The 22,500-nt window shown below is 39.0% G+C and overlaps 1 protein-coding gene across 3 annotated transcripts in view; it reads right to left on the reverse strand.

Annotated features, from left to right (window-relative positions):
• The window catches only part of LOC133624360 (uncharacterized), an 83,514-nt gene that overhangs the window by 56,303 nt on the left and 4,711 nt on the right, over window positions 1–22,500 (reverse strand). For all 3 annotated transcript variants that reach the window (XR_009817995.2, XR_009817994.2, XR_009817993.2), the window contains exon 2: window positions 21,480–21,608. The gene's annotated coding sequence lies outside the window, so the exon portion shown is untranslated. The remainder of the gene's footprint in view (window positions 1–21,479; window positions 21,609–22,500) is intronic.

Below are 22,500 nucleotides of genomic sequence, written 5' to 3' on the forward strand. Positions count from 1 at the left end.
ATGGGCTCAGGAACACTTCAGAAACCCACTGTCAGTAACTACAGTTGGTCGCTACATCTGTAAGTGCAAGTTAAAACTCTACTATGCAAAGCCAAAGCCTTTTATCAACAACACCCAGAAACGCTGCCGGCTTCGCTGGGCCTGAGCTCAACTAAGATGGACTGATGCAAAGTGTAAAAGTGTTCTGTTGTCTGACAAGTCCACATTTCAAATTGTTTTTGGAAACTGGACGTCGTGTAGAACCATCCGGATTGTTATAGGCGCAAAGTTCAAAAGCCAGCATCTGTGATGGTTTGGGGGTGTATTAGTGCCCAAGGCATGGGTGACTTACACATCTGTGAAGGCGCCATTAAGGCTGAAAGGTACATACAGGTTTTGGAGCAACATATGTTGCCATCCAAGCAACGTTATCATGGACGCCCCTGCTTATTTCAGCAAGACAATGCCAAGCCACGTGTTACAACAGCGTGGCTTCATAGTAAAAGAGTGCGGGTACTAGACTGGCCTGCCTGTAGTCCAGACCTGTCTCCCATTGAAAATTTGTGATGCATTATGAAGCCTAAAATACCACAACGGAGACCTTGGACTGTTGAACAACTTAAGCTGTACATAAAGCAAGAATGGGGAATAATTCCACCTGAAAAGCTTCAAAAATTAGTCTCCTCAGTTCCCAAACGTTTACTGAGTGTTGTTAAAAGGAAAGGCCATGTAACACAGTGGTAAAAATGCCCCCGTGCCAACTCTTTTGCAATGTGTTGCTGCCATTAAATTCTAAGTTAATGATTATTTGCAAAAAAAAAAAGTTACATTAAGTATCTAGTCTTTGCAGTCTATTCAATTGAATATAAGTTGAAAAGGATTTGCAATTGTATTCTGTTTTTATTTACGATTTACACAACTTGCCCACTTCACTGGTTTTGGGTTTTGTATTTTGTTCGGACAAAAGCAAGCAAGGTGATGGATGGAGAGGGAAAGCTGATGATCCAAAGCATACGCCATCATGAGTCAGACATGTTGGAGGCATGGACATGTATTGCTGCTCATACTGCTGTTTACTGATGAGGTGACTGCTGACATGTCATTCTGCCTAATGATAGCGTGTCAAGATCAGGTGATGGACTCACTCAAATATGCAAATGAATGCCAGCGAAGCGATTATGTATGTTTGTTATTTCATGCCATCATTTACAAAAAAAAAAAAATTTTTATTATTTTTTCTGAATTCATGCCTGTACTCAGTCACTCAGTGCTGAGCTGTTACCTTGCAAACATTCTTCCCCTAAATGTGAAAAAAGTATGAAATTTTCAGTTACACTTACCGTACTCCGGACCATAGGGCGCACCGCTGACGAATGGTCTATTTTTGATCTTTTTTCATATATAAAGGTGCACCGGATAATAGGGCACATTAAAGGGGTCATATTATTATTTTTTTCTAAATTTAAAACACTTCCTTGTGGTTTAAATAGCATGTAATGGTGGTTCTTTGGTCAAAATATTGCATAGATGATGTTTTACAGATCATCTTCAAGTCGCTTTCTGATAGTCGCTTTCGGATGCGCCGTTTTGTGGGCGGTCTTATTTACGTGGCTCACCTTCGGCAGCGTCTTCTGCCCGTCATCTTTGTTGTAGCGGTGTAGCGTGCAAGGACAGGAGCGGAAGAAGTGTCAAAAGATGGAGCTAACTGTTTTAATGACATTCAGACTTTACTTCAATCAATAACGGAGCAGCATCTCCTCATCCGGAAACAACAACAACAAGGCCGTAAATGTGTCGTGTAAAAAAACGTCCGACCGGAACTCTAATAACTAAAGATCTTTGGGTGATTAATGTAAACTCACTACACCGGTATGTTTTAGCGCTTTCATGGCGAGTTTACTGACAGATATAAGTAAGAACTTTACACTACTTTATATTAGAAATGGCAACAGCAGAGGATGAATGTCACATAAGAAGATAGAGAAAAAGAAGAAGCTTATCCACTAGGCCAGGGGTCGGCAACCCGCGGCTCCGGAGCCGCATGCGGCTCTTTGATCAGTCTGATGCGGCTCAGCAGCTTACTTGCTGAACCACCCAATTTTCCCGTGAGACTTCCGGATTTCAGTGCCTCTCGCAGAAAACTCCCGGGATTAATATTCACCGATTTTCACCCTTACGGCTATAATAAGGGCGTGCCATGATGGTACAACATTTGGCGCCCTCTACAATCTGTATTAACAGAGTGCCAGCCCAACACTTGTTATACAATATACATCTTTTGCTTGCACATGTACGTGACAGCAAGGCATACTTGTTCAACAGCCACACAATATATGACGGTGACCATATAAAACAACTTTAACACTCTTACTAATAATGCGCCACACTTTGAACCAAAACCAAACAAGAATGACAAACACATTTCGGGAGAACATCTGCACCTTAACACAACATAAACACAACAGAACAAACACCCAGAATCCCATGCAGCCCTAACTCTTCCGGGCTACATTATACACCCCTGCTACCACCAAACCCCACCCCCACCCCAACCCTGCTCCCTCACACATCAACCCCCCACCCCCTCTCTGTGCGTCGGTTGAGGTGGGCGGGGTTTGGTAGCGGGGGGGTGTATAATGTATCCCGGAAGAGTTAGGGCTGCATGGGATTCTGGGTATTTGTCCTGTTGTGTTTATGTTGTGTTACGGTGCAGATGTTCTCCCGAAATGTGTTTGTCATTCTTGTTTGGTGTGGGTTCCCAGTGTGGCGCATTATTAGTAAGAGTGTTAAAGTTTTTTTTTTTTTATACCGCCACCGTCAGTGTGAGCTGTGTGGTTGTTGACCAAGTATGCCTTGCTATCACTTATGTGAGTAAAGCGGGAGCCCCATACAACGTGTGGCTGATCAGGCACGCTGACTGTAGAGGGTGCTATATGCTGTGCCATCACGGCACGCATGACGCTGACAAGCGCCATTCAATTAAAACCCGCGTGCCGCACCAGCTTCCAAATTACACATAAGAGGTGCGGGCAGCGTGTCTGAGACCCCTGGTTATACATAGCACAAAGCAAAAAAAAAAAACTTTGTATGCAGTGTTATTTCATTTAAAATTTCAAAAAAATTTTGCGGCTCCCATTGTTTTCTATCATTTGTGAAACTGGTCAAAATGGCTCTTTGACTGGTAAAGGTTGCCGACCCCTGCACTAGGCAGATGCGCGCAATTTTTCAGGATTTATACCGATCCCAAATACAGATCAGCAGATACCAGAAGGTAAGAAAAGTTGCTTTTGCATAATATTGTGAAACTAAACGCCAGATAATATGTCTTACCTTATACACACACCATAATAATACTCATATGTTTAATGCGCAGACAATCCTTCAAGCGGTGTGGCTTCATAACTTACCAAAGTTGTACTAAAACATTTTGATAGATTTTTGAACGCCGTGTGTAATGTTCTATATTCTCAATGGAACATTTAAAATGTTGGTGTTTACTTGAGACATATTGCCATCATAGTGCAGCCTACACGTATCTCTTATGTTTGACTGCCATCTACTGGTCACACATATCATTACACCATATACCAAGTGAAGTGAAGTGAATTATATTTATATAGCGCTTTTCTCTAGTGACTCAAAGCGCTTAACATAGTGAAAACCCAATATCTAAGTTACATTTAAACCAGTGTGGGTGACACTGGGAGCAGGTGGGTAAAGTGTCTTGCCCAAGGACACAACGACAGTGACTAGGATGGCGCAAGCGAGGATCGAACCTGCAAGCCTCAGGTTGATGGCACGGCCACTCTACCAACCGAGCTGTACCGCCCCAAATAAAATAGCTTCAAGGTCGGTAAGCTCAACCAAACTTTTTCCGTACATTAGGCGCACCGGGTTATAAGGCGCACTGTCGAGTTTTGAGGAAAAAAAAAGATTTTAAGTGCGCCTTGTAGTCCGGAAAATACGGTACTAAAAAGTCACAGCGTGCAGGAAGGCGAAATGAAACAAACACCAGAAAATATCAAAGTAATGCAGGGCTTGTTTTCTAGAAGTCAGGGTAATACTGGCAAGAGCACCGTGCAAAATAGAGCACCGAGAATAATACGCAACGTTGCATATTGGTAACACACACTGTAAAATTACAAATAATTACATCTGGTGAAATTTAAAACTGCACAAGCAACCTTCAAAGCTCGAAATAATCTCCAACCATGACATATCCACAAATAATCGGAGAAAGAGATGGAACATTTTATTTGAGAGGTGAACTAAATCTAAAGCAGCTTGTGGTAACACAATTATTAAAAGTATGTGCATATCGGTTTGCAGGGTGACTCAGTGGAATCACTTGGATGAAGAAATCAAACAAAGCAATAACATCATTCACTTTAAAAATACATATTAAAATATTTATACAAAGAGGAGGGAACAAAACAGAGCTTAAAGGTGTAATGTATACATACAGACTATATTAGATGAAATGATGAGTAGGGTTATTATTCTGGGTATATGTGGATATACTGTAATTATATATATGATATGTATCTTGAAATAATATACTAAATATTGATATATATCAGGTGATTATATATTGTATTGTTGATCAAGCTTCAGATTTGGGAGGGTACATAATACGTTTGCTTCTTCCTGCTCCTTTTCGGACACACCATATGTTTTTATTACTACATAATTACTACTATTGTGGCCAAACCGCTACATTTTTGTTTCATCCGACCACAGAACTTTCCTCCAGAAGGTCTTATCTCTGTCCATGTGATGTCAGATGAAACAAAAATTGAGCTGTTTGGCCACAATACCCAGTAATATGTTTGGAGGAGAAAAGGTGAGGCCTTTAATCCCAGGAACACCATTCCTACCGTCAAGCATGGTGGTGGTAGTATTATGCTTTGGGCCTGTTTTGCTGCCAATTGAACTTGTGCTTTAAATGGGACAATGAAAAAGAAGGATTACCTCCAAATTCTTCAGGACAAGCTAAAATCATCAGTCCGGAGGTTGGGTCTTGGGCGCAGTTGGGTGTTCCAACAGGACAATGACCCCAAACACACGTCAAAAGTGGTAAAGGAATGGCTAAATTAGGCTAGAATTAAGGTTTTAGAAGTCCTGACTTAAACGTGTGGACAATGCTGAAGAAACAAGTCCATGTCAGAAAACCAACACATTTAGCTGAACTGCATCAATTTTGACAAGAGGATTGGTCAAAAATTCAACCAGAAGCTTGTGGATGGCTACCAAAAGTTCCTTATTGCAGTGAAACTTGCCAAGGGACATGTAAGTAAATATTAACATTGCTGTATGTATACTTTTGACTCAGCAGATTTGCTCACATGTTCAGTAGACCCATAATAAATTCATAAAAGAAGCAAACTTCATGAATGTTTTTTGTGACCAAGAAGTATGTGCTCCAATCACTCTATCACAAAAAAATAAGAGTTGTAGAAATTATTGGAAACTCAAGACAGCCATGACATTATGTTCTTTACAAGTGTATGTAAACTTTTGACCACGACCCCAAAATACTATATATAGTATTTTGGGGACCGGAGTATTTTTGGTTTGTTGTGTCTGAAATAAATACATACAAAAATGATAAACAATAAAATAAATCAATAGAAAAAGGGCAGTGTAATCCTGGATGTTTGAGGATTTTAAAAAGAAGACAAAAAAAGGACATTTAGTAGTTCTTCCAATGTGGGAAAAGGTCAAAATGGCTTTAAAATAATGGTCCACGTCATGCTTGAAACGCCCCCTCAGGCGCTTTGCAACACAAATCCTCAGTTAAGTCAAGCATGGACTTTAGAAAAGCATCAAATGAGACCAATGTGTGGATATCACCAGGCTTTGTTTGGCCCTGAACACGATTATTTTGTTCCCCCACTTTTAGTCTTTAATATTACTTATATATTATTATTTTTATTATTAGATTCCTGAAGGGTTCCCACCCTATACCTAATCGGCCCCTCACACACACTAAATATGTTTACATCCACTAAAAACAAATTATTTAGTTAAATTTGTTTTGTTTTTAAAAAAATATGTAAAACTGGTAGCTGGATTATACTTAAGGGCCCTTAAAGGGGAACTGCCCTTTTTTCTAATCGTTTACAATTATTATGAAAGACATGACGGATGGATTTTTTTTTAATGCATTCTAAATATGAAATAAACGTTAGCAAAAGTCAATGGGAAGCTCCACTTTTCCGCCTATAAAATTCGGTAAACAACCATTCAAAAAGCGCCAACAATACCGAATGACTTGAATATATTAACCAACTATTTGTGATATTGATGTTATAAGCACTAACATTTGTTGATAACCAAAATTATAATGATACGTCATTATTATGGTTAGTATGATTATTATTATTACTACTGGGGGGTTAAGCCTCCCCTGTCTTTAAAAACTACTGATGCCTCTGTTTCCAACTTTCATCAAGGTTTCTTGAATGCACCACCATTACCGTATTTTTCGGAGTATAAGTCGCACCGGAGTATAAGTCGCACCTGCCGAAAATGCATAATAAAGAAGGAAAAAAACATATAAGTCGCACTGGAGCCCGGCCAAACTATGAAAAAAAACTGCGACTTATAGTCCGAAAAATACGGTAATTGCAATTACCGTAAATGCATATTTATCATATTTTCATTTTTCTTCTATCGCCTCATCCTGGTTCCTAAATATTGGCGCTGTGTGAGAATGCATGAATGTGAGCTTTGAAGACATTGTGATGTTGGTGTTGAGTGACGAGGTAAGTGTTCCATGCTTGGTTTGTTGCTACCAAAAGGAATGAACCATATTGCATTTTTGCAATGTTACACATTTGATTCAAACGTTGAACTTTGACCGCAATTTTTCTGACATCCTATTTCATAACTGACTTGTTTAAATCAAAGAAAACACATCTTTACAAAGCCTAAAGCAGGGGTTGGCAACCCAAAACGTTGAAAGAGCCATATCGGACCAAAAATACAAAAAACTAATCTGTCTGGAGCTGCAAAAAATGAAAAGCTGTTTTGAAGGCAACACATGATGTAAGTGTCTATATTAGCTATAATAGCCTACTATCAAAATGACCTATGTGTCTCAGGCTGAAGCAAATCTTCGTTGACAGAAATGTTGAAATGTAATATTTATTCTACACATTTTTACAACATTAGAAACTATTAGTAAATCAGAGGCTACTCAGGTGAGATCACTCCTGGAAATTACTGGTTGATACTGATTAGCACTCCAACAAGTCAATAGCGTCAACAAAGCGCACCATTGTGCATTCACGCACAGTATAAAACTTTTGGTGGACAAAATGAGACAAAGAAGGAGTGGAAGATTTTACATGTAAACAAACTGTTCCGTCACAGTCCACACTGTGGTGGGTTCAAGAACCGCCGAAATTAGTAGGACAAAACAATGTTCGCCAAATACTCTCATCAGTGAAGCATACACACAAACATATTAAACAGTGGGCTTTCTAACAATTGGGAAGGTTTGTGTCATGTTTGTCCTCAAACAAAAAACATTAAAACAAAAAATGTTTTTTCCCTCCTTTTTTAAGAATACTCCAGGGAGCCACTAAGGCGGCACAAAAGAGCTGCGGGTTGCTGATCCCCGGCCTATACCATTATCATGTGGCCCCCCCCCCCATGGCCTGATTTACTAACATCCAAATACCACGCGCTAAACAGCGAGTGCAATCTATAAAATAGCGTGTACTATTAGTGGGTGTGTTGCGTGTGATCTACTAAGTTTGCTTGTACAATTTAAAAGTGCTGCAGACCGCCTTATTTAAATGAGTATTTTGCATGTACTATACGGTGCGTCACCATGGAGACACTCATTTACTGCACATTCATGCGGCGTTTTGTTATGTTTTCAAACATGCAGGAGACGTCTACCACTTTTTAATGGACATTTTAGACACAGTACAAAGTGTTTCTACGACAAAACCCACTTTTTTTCTCCATTTTTTCAGCACTGTAGGTGCGCTCTTGGGAGAGAGGATGCATTGACTGTGCTCAAGACGCAAAAAATACATACTTCAAGAAGTTTTTATCATAAAGGACAGTGGTTCCCAAACTTTTTTCACCAAGTACCACCTGATAAAAAGTACCACCATAATGACCAATATTAAAACACAGTAGCATAGTAGTCCAAAGTATTAATTAAACACAAGGCAGAGGTTTTATTAAACTAGTATGTTTAATATATATATATATATATATATATATATATATATATTACACACAGTTTGAACAGTAACACAATGTTTGAATATAGGAAAATAAAACACCTTTTTAAATTTTACTGTATTTATATTGTAACAGACTGGCTCCTATGTTATGCTATGTCCCACATATAGTCCATCATATGTTTAACAGCTTTTGTGGTTTCCTATGACCTTGAAGGCATCATTTCCATGTGCAGCTTTCTCTGCCAATGATCGTCTTTGTTTACATGTGATGATGATGCGTGTTAATTGGCTAGGAGGCTGGCAAAGAACAGATGTAAACGGAGAATATGTAGAACATGTTGGTACCACCCGTGTTTAGTGATAGAAATGACAGAGTAAGACCGTTTTGAGTTTGTGTCTTATTTGTTTATTTTGGCGTCGACTGCGGCCTGATTGTGACGACTTCCCTTGAAGGCTGATAAACCTGTACGACTCGAGTAACGTCGATAGTGTAAAGTAATTCTTAAAAAATAAAAAGGGGTTTCTTTAGCGTACCACGAGATCAAGGGTCCCCAAACTTTTTGATTCGGGGGCCGCATTCGGTTAAAAAAATTTAACCGGGGGCCGAGCTGTATGTATGTGTATATATATATATATATATATATATATATATATATATATATATTCCGATTGATGGGAAAATGCATTTTTAGACAACATAATTTGCCTGAGCGGCTTGGAGACACCGAGAGTAACAAGCGGTAGAAAATGGATTAAAAAGGACAGATTAAAAAAAATTAAAAAAAATAAAATATATATATCTACATATTCTTTATTTATTTATTTATTTAATTTTATTATTCAAAAAAAAAAAAAAGGAAAAAAGATTTTGGACGCTGGCAGGCCGGCCCCAGCCTGCCAGCGTCCAAAAATAAATAAATAAATAAATAAATAAATAAATAAAGAATATATATATTTTTTTAATTTATTTATTTATTTATTACTTTTTCTTTTTTCTTTTTCTCTTTAACTTGGGACTTCCAGCGGGCCAGATTTTGGACGCCGGCAGGCCGAGCCCGGCCGCGGGCCGTAGTTTGGGGACCACTGCACTAGATGAATTCCTGATAAAGGTTGATCATTTATATTCAATTGGGAAAAAAATAAACACCATTAAAAAAAACCTAAAGGACACCAGAACACATTTGTTTTTCATCAGACCCCTAAGTCACCCAGCATGCATCTATACAATTATAAAAGGATATTGCTGAATAGACGATAGGTCTAATATTTTTTTTTTAATTTCTGACAGTTCAAATATGTTGACAAAGGATTGTCTGTATATTGTCTTTCTGAGCACCGATCTTGCAGACTTGTATAACTGTAAGTTTGCACATACTTTTCAGATGTGCTAAAAAAAAAAACGCTAAATATTGCGGTGATGAGTGTTAATAAATCACATATTATATATTTTCATTTTCTCCTCTCAGTATTGTGGCCGTTTTGCTAATCAGCATATATTCTGCGTATCAATGACAGAAATGCAAAATGGATTGCACGCCTTATTCTGCTCACTTAACAGACGCAATCCACTTTGCACACGTCTTAGTAGATCAGCTTTGCGTGTGCTATGAGGTTTGCACGCATATTAGTACACGCAAACCTTTTAGTAAATCAGGCCCATAGTGTTTATGTGATAGGCCGGCTCTCGGTATCACTGTGAAAATGTAATCAGCACGCCCGCCTCGGAGCCAGGAGGTTGTGGGTTTGAATACTTGCTCTGATTTCTCTCTTTAGTGGAGTTTGTATGTCACTCCAGGTACCACGGCTTTTTCTCACAGTCCAAAAACATGCATGTAAACTGTCCGCAAGTGTGTGAATGTGAGTGTGAATGTTTGTCTGTCCTGTGATGGACTGGCGAGCTGTGGTGACGTGATCAGGGTGTTCCTCGCCTCTGGCTCAAAGTTAATCAGTTAATCCAATCAATCCCACTTGTTTTACTCATTTGCATTATGAAAACAATGCTGTGATGAAAATGAAAGAATTGGTCGAGACAGTGCAAATAGCCTCTGGGAGTGTTAAGTACTCTAGATAAACTTGGCCCCCATGTTTTCACACCTACCTCACTCCACTTGCTCACGCACGCAAACATGCTGACAACTCCAAAAGGATAAAGTTCACTTTCAGTGTACGTACTGTACCACGTGGTGTACTACTTGAATCCCGCTGTACAAATACTAACATGGCGTCGAAGATTGAAATAAAACAATCGGCTAATCACGGTAGTCTACGGGGATTAATTTGACCGAGACGATAAATACTTTCAAGGACCTCACCAACGCCCCAGTAGACCCGTTAGTGGAGGATATTTGATCGTTCAGTGCAGTCGGTTTCATTCCCACTCTATCCCAGAATACAATATTGTAGCGTCCCGGAAGAGTTGGTGCTGTAGGGAATTATGGGAATTTGTTCTGTTGTGTTTATGTTGTGTTGCGGTGCAAATATTCTCCCAAAATGTGTTTGTCTTTGTTGTTTAGTGTGGTTTCACTATATGGCACAGGTTTATGACTGTGTTGGCCTTGTTTATACGGCCACTCTAAGTGTGACATGTACGGCCGTTGACTAAGTATGCACTTCATTCACTTGTATGGTAGCGTATCCAAAATTAACATGATTCACCATGAATTGATTAACGTGGACCCCGACTTTAAAACGTTTTTAATCGTATTCGGGTGTTACCATTTAGTGGTCAATTGTACGGAATATGTACTGTTCTGTGCAATCTACTAATAAATTGATTGATTGATTGATATGTTTTTATTTCAAATATGCAAAAAAAAACAAGATCAAGCCTGATCCAATACAATGCTATAGCCTTAAAAGCCATTATAACAAAATGAAAACAATAGAGAATAAAAAACTAAAACAAATGAGCATTGGACTTTTTTTTTTTAAATGTATTTATTTTTTTTATTTTTTTTTACATATTTGAAAAGGAGTGAGAAGACGTTTACACTTATTTAATCCCACACCTTTTCTTTAAATCATAAATTACACTGAGCTAGAACTACCCGTTCACTCTATGTACAAACTTAATGAACTTGTATATACATAAATTATAAATATATACATACATATGCACACTACACACATACATAGCCACACTATTACTACTAGTGAAAAAATAAATAAAAGTTTCAATCAATCCTCAAAATTGGCTATGATCACACAGAATGACAGCTTTTCTACGCTTATGTGTGACTGCCATCTACTGGTCACACGTATCATTACACCATGTACCAAAAAAAAAAAATAGCTTCGAGGTCAGTAAGCACAACCAGAATTATTCCGTACATGAGGCGCACCGGGTTATAAGGCGCACTGTCGATTTTTGAGAAAATGAAAGGATTTTAAGTGCGCCTTACAGTCCTAAAAATATGCTACTTTAATGCACATTCATGTTATCACTTGTGGCATTTGCCTATGTTTTGAAAAATGCAACAGAATGTACCACATTTTATGGGCACTTTAGATGCAGTCTTGCAGTGCATCTTTTTTTTTTTTTTTCATTTATTTATTTCAGGCAATGACATAAAAAAAGTAGAAAATTGACAACACATAATAATATAAATTAATATAGTGCAAAAGATAATGTATAGTATGTAATGCATGATTGTCCAGTTTTATCTGAAATCTACAATAGAACACACGTTCTTAGCGCGTTGAAGATGTGCTCATGGAAGACGCTGGCATTAACTGTAAGCGTGCAGAAAAATGCATATTGCAAAAAGATTATTAAAATATATATGTTAATAATAAATCTTCTATATGAAAAAACGAATGTCATTAGAAAAGACACCAAAACACATTTGTAATAATCAGCCCCCTAAAAGTTGCCCTATTATGCAAAAACAACTTTTCCTGCCTATTGGTACCCGTTTATGTTTATTTGCATAAGTCCCGAAAAGGTTAATTATTTGAGATTTATAAAAATAAATCTTGCCTTCATCATTCTTCCTCCAAACGAGCCGCTTGGAGTTTTCCCCAAGTGTGACGTCAGAAGATAGAGTATCTCCATATATGGAAGAGATTAACCCAAATAACTTTGTGCGAGTCCGCCTTTTTAGTCTCTGCTGTCAATAAGCGCTTTGTTTTTCCGCTATCGTCTTGTTGTGGGGCAGACTGGCTCGTACATGCACATGAATCCTCCGCTGTTACCATTTCTAATACAAAGTAGCGTATTGTTCTAACTTATATCTGCCAGTAGAGGCCATATGAAAGCGCTAAAAACTGGGAGAAGACTGTTGAAGTGGAGGCACTCTAAGCCCACAGAACAGCGCATCCTGAATAGATGGTGAGAAACCAGCTTGAAAACAGACACTGTCTATGCTAGCGTTGTACGGTATACCGGTATTAGTATAGTACCGCGATACTAATGAATCATATTCGGTACGATACCGCCTCTGAAACCCCTCCGCACCCCCGTTGTCGTCACGTCGTGTCATTGCTGGTTTACGAGCAGACGAGCATGTTCGGCAGCGCACAATCACAGAGTACTTACAAGCAGACACAGTGTGTAGACAGAAAAGGGAGAACAGACGCATTTTGGCTTAAAAACTAACGATAAAGGTGAAGTTATAACACTGGAAGGCCCTCAGGAAGATGTGCTTTAAGACATAGCTAGCGGCGAAAGCCCAGCCACAGTCGGCAGTGTTTTAGTTACTTCTAAATCACTAATCCTGGTCTCCATGGCGACCAATAAAGTACGTTTCTTACAAGTATCATCCCTGCAGGACGAGGAATAGCTAAACATGCTTCACTACACACCGTAGCTCACCGGCGTCAAAATGTAAACAAACCCCATTGGTGGATCTACACCTAACATCCACTGTAATGATATCAAGTACAGGCACGTATCTAGTCAATACTACTATGATTACCTCGATATTCTTTGGCATCACAACATCTGTTGTTTTTGAATGTATATTAAGTTTATAAACTCAGGAAATATGTCCCTGGGCACAGGAGGACTTTGAATATGACCAATGTATGATCCTGTAACGACTTGGTATCGGATTGATACCCAAATTTGTGGTATCATCCAAAACTAATGTAAAACATCCAAACAACAGAAGAGTAAGTGACTATTACATTTTAACAGAAGTGTAGATAGAACATGTTAAAAGAGAAAGTAAGAAGATATTAACAGTAAATGAACAAGTAGATTAATAATTCATTTTCTACCACTCGTCCTTAATAATTTTGACAAAATAGTAGAATGGAAAATGATACAATATGTTACTGCATATGTCAGCAGCTAAATTAGGAGTATTTGTTTGCTTACTTACTAATAAAAGACAAGTTGTCTAGTATGTTCACTATTTTATTTAAGGACAACATTGCAATAAGAAACATACTTTTTGTTAAAATAAAGACAATAATGCCATTTTTTGTTGTCCTCTATTTAGAAAAGTATCGAAAAGTTCCGAAGAGTATCGAAATAATTTTGGTACTGGTACCAAAATATTGGTATTTGGGCAACACTAGTCTATTCCAACATTTTGACCAAAGAACCACCATTACATGTTATGTAGACCACAAAGAAGTTTCCAAAGAGGTTTTTTTTATATATGTATATACAGTCCGTATTTTCCACACTATAAGGCGCACCTAAAAATCTCCAATTTTGTCAAAAGCTGACAATGCGCCTTATAATCCGGTGCGCCTTATATATGGACCAATATTGAGCCTCCAACAGGTAAAAGTTTCAATCAATCAATCAATCGCAACTACGGTTAGCAGCCGCCGACTTCATTTTCCCCCGACTCACTTCTTCTACGGCAAGCAGCCGCTCCCGTAGAAGAAGAAGAAGAAGCGCGCGGTGCATGCTGGGATATATGGCCGCGCGAGGCGTGCCGTTTCATTTCCATTTGTTTGTTTATGTAAAGACCCCAAAATGGCTCTTATTAAGAGACACGCTTACGATGCAGAGTTTAAACTTAAGACGATCAGTCACGCAGTAGAACACGGGAATAGAGCAGCAGCGACACTGACTCCATTAATGACGACTTCGACGAGACTTCGCCCAACTGTTTAATTCGGACACTGAAGAAGAAGAATTCAAGGGATTCGTGGATGAGGAATAACCTCATAAAGTGAGCTTTACATGTTTATTTTGTGTGTTGTGTTGTGTGACATTAACGTTTGAGCAACGTTGAGTTATTGATATTGTTATTGCTCTGCACTATTTCGAGTGTTACTATATTGTGATTGCACTAACGTTTGATTTACCGTAACAGAATCACTGTTTTTTTACGCGTTTATTGAATCAGGGAAAAGTTCCCCTCCACTATGTGATATAAATGTTGCACTACATCAGGGGTGCTCATTACGTCAATCGCGAGCAACCGGTCGATCTCGGAGGGTGTGTCAGTCGATCACCAGCCAGGCATTAAAAAAATAGTCCTAAAAATGAGCGATCATAAATCTTCACTATGATGTCACTTTCGTCACTTGATTGACATTCACGGCACCCGAGGGTATTCTGAGATGACGCCGGCTGCTGCCAGCTCATTAAAATTACCGACTGGAAGGCGAGAAACACTTTATTTCAACAGAGTCTGGCGCCGTACCTGTCGTCAAAACTCCAAAGACCGACTGCACAGTTGCACAGTTGCGCAAACAAAATAAGAGTATCAGAAAGCTGGCGTGCACAAGCTAGCAAGCTACGGAGTTTGCCGACAATGTATTTCTTGTAAAGTGTATACAAAGGAGTGCGGAAGCTGGACAAATAAGATGCCAAAAACCAACCACTTTCATGTGGTATTGGACAGAAAGGAGGACTTTTTTTCTCCTCCATTCGAAAATGCGGACGTTATCAGCACCACTGTCTGATTCCAATCAATGCAAGTCATCAGAATTAGGTAATACACCAACATATATTCTTGTCTTCATGAAAGAAAGGAATCTATATGTGTTAAACATGCTTGTATTATCTTTAAACACCTTTAACTTATTAACAATATTAACTATATGTGTTAAACATGCTTGTATTATCTTTAAACACCTTTAACTTGTTAACAATATTAACTATATGTGTTAAACATGCTTGTATTATCTTTAAACACCTTTAACTTGTTAACAATATTAACTATATGTGTTAAACATGCTTGTATTATCTTTAAACACCTTTAACTTGTTAACAATATTAACTATATGTGTTAAACATGCTTGTATTATCTTTAAACACCTTTAAACACGGCATGGCGCAGTGGGAGAGTGGCCGTGCGCAACCCGAGGGTCCCTGGTTCAATCCCCACCTAGTACCAACCTCGTCATGTCCGTTGTGTCCTGAGCAAGACACTTCACCCTTGCTTCTGATGGGTGTTGGTTAGCGCCTTGCATGGCAGCTCCCTCCATCAGTGTGTGAATGTGTGTGTGAATGGGTAAATGTGGAAGTAGTGTCAAAGCGCTTTGAGTACCTTGAAGGTAGAAAAGCGCTATACAAGTACAACCCATTTATCATTTAAGTTGTTAACAATATTAACTATATGTATTAAACATGCTTGTATTATCATTAAACACCTTTAACTTGTTAACAATATTAATTTTATGTGTTAAACATGCTTGCATTATCTTTAAACACCTTTAACTTGTTAACAATATTAACTATATGTATTAAACATACTTGTGTTATCATTAAACACCTTTAATTTTTTAACAATATTAACTACATGTGTTAAACATGCTTGCATTATCATTAAACACCTTTAACTTGTTAACAAAAACATATATTTCATAAATAAGTAAATATAAATTATATATATGAATGAGGTAGATCCCCACGACTTGATCAATTGAAAAGTAGCTCGCCTGCAGAAAAAGTGTGAGCACCCCTGCACTACATGTTATACCTTGCTGCTGTTAAAAGATAAACAAAACACCACGTCACTGACTTTACCTCGGGGAAAATAATAAAACAGCTGTTTATTCATTTTGGGAGTGAACAGAGTTGTCAGAACGCTGGTTTGTAATCTATTAATAAAGTTTGACTGACCTATCTGACTGTTTTGTTGACATTCCCTTTAGCGCGGCTCCATCTAATGGATGCATAACGTAACCCCAGCCTCTACTGTAGCGTCTATTCTATGCGCATTATAATGCGGTGCGCCTTATATATGAACAAAGTTTTAAAATATGCCATTCATTGAAGGTGCGCCTTATAATCCGGTGCGCCTTATAGTGCGGAAAATACGGTATTTAAAAAATATGTATATTGTCTGTATTTTTTGAAAGGCGATCTCATAAATACGTTAAGTGAATAAAAGTCGTCAACCAATCCGAACACACGTATTGAGTCAACCCAAGACCTCATTTCGCTCTCATACTTCTTTTTCCTTCATGACATTTGGTGAATGATAAGTTAATTGCTATCTGACATTGAGCAGAGACTATAATTCAAGACGAATTGAAATGCTTCTGCCAAAGAGAAATATGACGGCATGGATCAAGCAATCACTTCCATATGAGTTGGTTGATACACACAAAACACACACACACACACACAAACACACACATATATATATAACAGCTCATGCAGAAGCCACACACGGTGGGTGGTGTGTACTTGTACCTTGTCAGACGATGGATGATTCAAGAGGGGATAAACATGCTTCATTTAACTGTCCATGTGTAGTGAATGGAATAATATCAGCTCAAAGACTGCTGGAAGGCTTTGCTGATCCTCACACTTGATTTATGAGCAGGTCTATTATTTTAGTTTCATGAAAAGGATGTGTTTTGATACAGTTATTACAATTCTAAATGAAAAATAAACAGAAGCTTCAACTCGTATCCTTGCAGATCGCTTATTTAATGAACTCGTATCCCCCTTACACTTAAACTCTTGGTGAGTAGATTCAAGTGACGTTATGAAGGATGCAGCAGTCCTTTTAGATCCAATGTTGCATACTTGGTGTGTGCGTTTCAGTCTGCCAATATTGAAACTTAATACTCGAGGCTTGTACTCAGTGGACGTTGGCTAATCTTTTTCGAAAGACCCCCTCAAAGTTTCCACTAAGACTGGTTTCAATAAGTTGTTGATGTCCGCCGTGTGAGAGGTTTAGGTGGAGGCAACGCAGGGGAGTGACATTATCAGCGAGGGCTGGCGTATTAAACAAAAAGAACATGTTGGTTGAGTCAACTCAATGAACTTGCATGTGCGAGAGTGAAAGATATGCATCTTTATTAGCTACTTGTACACCTCTCACATTCTTATGACATCCTCTACCCCCAACTTTGGTCATTGCATTATCAGGCCAAAGTGTCTTCCCTCTACAGATGTCCACCCTAAATGCACTTTTAGATTGAATGGATTTGATTACTGCTGGGAAAAGCTCGGCGTTCTAGACCAGCTTGCACGAGAACTTTCCATTAAACTTGACCTGTGGTGGGGAAGAAGCTCCATTATAACCTGCTGGCCCCAGATCAGTGGTTCTTAACCTGGGTTCGATCGAACCCTAGGTTACCTCAGGGGTTCGGCAGAGGTCAAAACACACCGACTCATCGTGTAAATAAAAACTTCCCCCTATCGGATATGGCAACAGCAGAAGTCAGACTGATTTGCAGGTGTGTAATTTGTTGTGAGTTCATGCACTGTGTTGGTTTTGTTCTTTGAACAAGGTGACGTTCATGCACGGTTCATTTTGTGCACCAGTAAAAAAAACATGGTAACACTTTAGTATGGGGAACATATTCACCATTAAAGGGAAACATTATCACCAGACCTATGTAAGCGTCAATATATACCTTGATGTTGCAGAAAAAAGACCATATATTTTTTTAACCGATTTCTGAACTCTAAACGGGAGCGATGACGTCACAACGTGACGTCACATCGGGAAGCAATCCGCCATTTTCTCACTTTCGTCGGTGTGTTGTCGGAGGGTGTAACAACACGAACAGGGACGGATTCAAGTTGCACCAGTGGCCCAAAGATGCGAAAGTGGCAAGAAATTGGACGAAATTTGTTCAAAATACGAGGCTGTGGGGAAAGCCGACGAAATGGTCAGTCGTTTGTTCCGCACACTTTACCGACGAAAGCTATGCTACGACAGAGATGGCAAGAATGTGTGGATATCCCGCAACACTCAAAGCAGATGCTGACATCAACTCCAAAACTGGACGGATCAGCTTTCAGGAAAAGAGAGCGGATGAGGGTATGTCTACAGAATATATTAATTGATGAAAACTTTAGTCATTACTCGCGGTTTTACGTAAATTATTATACATAAACTGTGTTTACCAATAATTTAGCTTAAAAACATTTTTTTTTTCAATCATTCGAGTACATTCGGGCAGTCTTGTGTAATACAGTATTTTGTGTCTATTTAGGTATGGTTAACCTGAGTGCTGAAATCGTGGAAAAATATATGTTCTTAGCGCGCCTGAAATGGGCTGTCTGCACTCTCAAAGTGCATGTTGTTGCCAAATGTATTTCATATGCTGTAAACCTAGTTCATAGTTGTTAGTTTCCTTCAATGCCAATCAAACACATACCAATCGTTGGTTAGAAGCCGATCGCCGAATTCGTCCTCGCTTTCTCCCGTGTCGCTGGCTGTCGTGTCGTTTTCGTCGGTTTCGCTTGCATACGGTTCAAACCGATATGGCTCAATAGCTTCAGTTTCTTCTTCAATTTCGTTTTCGCTACCTGCCTCCACACTACAACCATCCGTTTCAATACATGCGTAATCTGTTGAATCGCTTAAGCCGCTGAAATCCGAGTCTGAATCCGAGCTAATGTCGCTATACCTTGCTGTTCTATCCGCCATGTTTGTTTGTATTGGCATCACTGTGTGACGTCACTGGAAAATGGACGGGTGTATATAACGATGGTTAAATTCAGGCACTTTGAAGCTTTTTTTTAGGGATATTGCGTGATGGGTAAAATTTTGAAAAAAACTTTGAAAAATAAAATAAGCCACTGGGAACTGATTTTTAATGGTTTTAACCTTTCTGAAATTGTGATAATGTTCCCCTTTAATTAGTTGCTTATTAACATGCAAATTAGTAACATATTGGCTCTTAACTAGTCATTATTAAGTACTTATTAATGCCTTATTCGGCATGGCCTTATTATAACCCTAACCCTCTAACCCTGGCCCTAACCCTAACCAAATAACTCTAAAATAAGTCTTTGTTACTTAAAATATGTTCCCCTAGTGTCCAAAAAAACTCTAAATTAAGTCTTTGTTACTTAGAATATGTTCCCAATACTAAAGTGTTACCAAAAACATATAACTTTGTCTTGAATTTGAAAAAAAACAACATTTTATTTTTCACTAAAGAAGGGTGAATTCTAGTTTATATATATATATATATATATATATATATATATATATATATATATATATATATATATATATATATATAGAAATAAATAAGAGAAATACTTGAATTTCAGTGTTCATTTATTTACACATATGCACACACATAACACTCATCTACTCATTGTTGAGTTAAGGGTCTAATTGTCCATCCTTGTTCTATTCTCTGTCACTATTTTTCTAACCCTGCTGAACACCCTCTCTGATGATGCATTCTGCTTCGTCTCCTTGTTGTGTGCGCAGTTGTGCACTGCACTCTCTAAAAGCCATAGATGTTATTGTCACATATGCATGTACAGTAGATGGCAGTATTGTCCTGTTTAAGAGTGTCACAACATTGCTGTTTACGGCAGACAAACTGCTTTACGGTAGACGAAAACGTGACGGCTGTTGTTGTGTGCTGAGAGGACGTTAATGAAACTGCCTAACAATAAACCCACATAAGAAACCAAGAACTCGCCCTCGATCATTCTACAGTTATAACGTGATTGGGCAGGCACACTGTTTATATTGTGGGAAAGCGGACGTGAAAACAGGCTGTCGACACGTCACTCAGGTCCGCCTGAATTTCGGGAGATTTTCGGGATAAAAATTTGTCCCGCGAGGTTTTCGGGAGAAGCGCTGAATTTCGGGAGTCTCCCGGAAAATCCGGGAGGGTTGGCAAATATGACTTAATGCATATAATCACACCAGTATGATGATTCTATGTGTCTACATTAAAACATTCTTGTCCATACTGCATTAATATATGCTCATTTTAAACTTTCATGCAGAGAGAGAAATCACAACTAACTCAATTTACCAAAACTGTATTTATTAAACAGTTATTAGCAGTGGCACAAACATCCATGTCATTTCAAAACAGAAAGTGCAAGATTGTCAGAGACATTTTAAAACAAGCTATTAGTGCACTTTTGTGCATGATGTCACACAAAAACTGTAAAAGAAAAATTAGCTGCATAATAGGAAATCAAATTGTGTATGTCTGTTTTTTTACTATTTTTTTCCATACGGTGTTGATCTGGAAATGGAAGACGCCAGGCTCAATTGGGTCAGTGCTGGTTGCTTCGGCGTTTTGTTGGGTGTGGCACCGGCCTGAGATGTTGAAATGCGGAGTTTCAAGCATTCTTCAGTCTCTAGCGGGTGACTTTTCAAATGATGCTACAAATTAGTAGTGCCGCTACTTTTTGTAGCAACGCTTTTGCCGCACACTTGACATATTACGGTTGTCTGTTCAACATCTTCCCGCTTGAAGCCAAACCACTGCTGTTTTTCTTGGGAATTAATTCTTCTTCCTCCATTTGTTACCAGATTCGCACCTTCTCTCTCTCGTATTACCACTCGCACCGCTCCGCTTGCACCACCTGCCACAGCTAACCTTACCCATGCCGCTACCTCTCTGCTCGGCGAGGGCGTATGATGTTGCACGCGCGACAGTATGTGACGTATGTAAGAAGGTGCGCTTGTTTTACGTCTTTGTGAGAAGGCGAGACAAGAGTGAGAAAAGCCTGTAGTGTAATGCCCGCAGCTAAAAGCAACTGCGTCAGAACGTATACTCGAATACTCACGATATAGTTATTTTCTACATCGCACAGAGACAAACCCGCGATATATCGAGTATATTCGATATATCGCCAAGCCCAAATTGAGACCAAAATTTAACAGGTGGTACTGAATCACTTTCCCTCCTCAGGAAAAGTCCAATAAAACACACGCACATATGCAATATATATCCTTCTTTAACCCTCTCGAAACAGTAGTTTGTTCACCGCTGTCTGTCTGCTGTCCGCTGGCAGACTCATGTGGATTTAATAGGACAATAAACAGCGTTTGGCTCTTTATCCAGTGGGGAAGCCCACCTCCACACCACAGGAAGGACAATAAAACATCCCACAATGTCACTCACTGAAACATATTATAGAAGCTTCCTTACCTTGAACATCTGCTGGTGAGTGTGGCTGAGGTGGATGTAAATCTCTTCCAAATGTACTTGCTGGTCCTGAGAGGGAGCTCAAACACTTGATGTCCTGCAGCGTTCAGAAGTACTGCAAATGTTGTATCCCTGAAAATGAAGCACATATTTCAACGTGTACAAAATATTATTCTGCAACAGTAAGTTGGATGTATTTCTTAATGAGGTTGGTTGTCACACCCACATTATCTCGTATGGGCCTTATCTTTCAAAAATGTGGTATGGAACGTGTAAAAGGATCTTTTTTTTTTTCTTATGTTGCGTTTTGTTAGTGTTATCCGGTGTTTAGTGTTTTAAATCCGGTCCTGTGCTTTAATTTGGTCGGCTCTTCCGGGTGTTGTTGGTGTTTTCCCGTGGCTGCTTCACTTCTGTCCCGGAGCATTTCCCCTGACCTGTTTTTTGCTTACAATCAAGACTATTTAAGTTGATCCTTTTTCTACCTTTGTTGTCGGGATATTGTTGTTGTCGTTTCACTGGACTACAGAGGATCCTTTTGATGCTAAGCCCAAATGCGCACTACTTTGTGGACGCTGTCTGCTCCACATTTCCCGTGAGTGTTTTGCTGGGTTTCAGTTTGTTTTGTTTTCTTCATAGTCTGTCCAGGCAGAGAACTTCCTTGTTGCTATCGCTTTTGTTCATTTATCAAAAAGAATCAATTTTTTTACTGCACGCTGCTACCTCGTTCGTCTGCATACAAAAAATCACTACAACCTCCTGCGTCTTCCACGACGCATCGTTGACACCCCTTGACATTCTCTGGAGTTAAACGACTGAACTCAAGGTGAGAGAGCTTTAAGGGCCAGAGATAGTTTTTTTTTGTAATAAAACACGTGCAAACCTGATAGCACACACAACGCTGATCGACTACACCTATGCGCAGAGGATTGCGTCTTTTAACTGAGCAAAATAAGGAGCACAATCAGCGTGTCTGCCTTCTTGAATATGCAGAATATATGCTGATCATCAGAACACCCACAATAAT

This window comes from Nerophis lumbriciformis, linkage group LG27, assembly GCF_033978685.3.
Source record: "Nerophis lumbriciformis linkage group LG27, RoL_Nlum_v2.1, whole genome shotgun sequence".
In the NCBI taxonomy this organism is placed as follows: Eukaryota; Metazoa; Chordata; class Actinopteri; order Syngnathiformes; family Syngnathidae; genus Nerophis; species Nerophis lumbriciformis.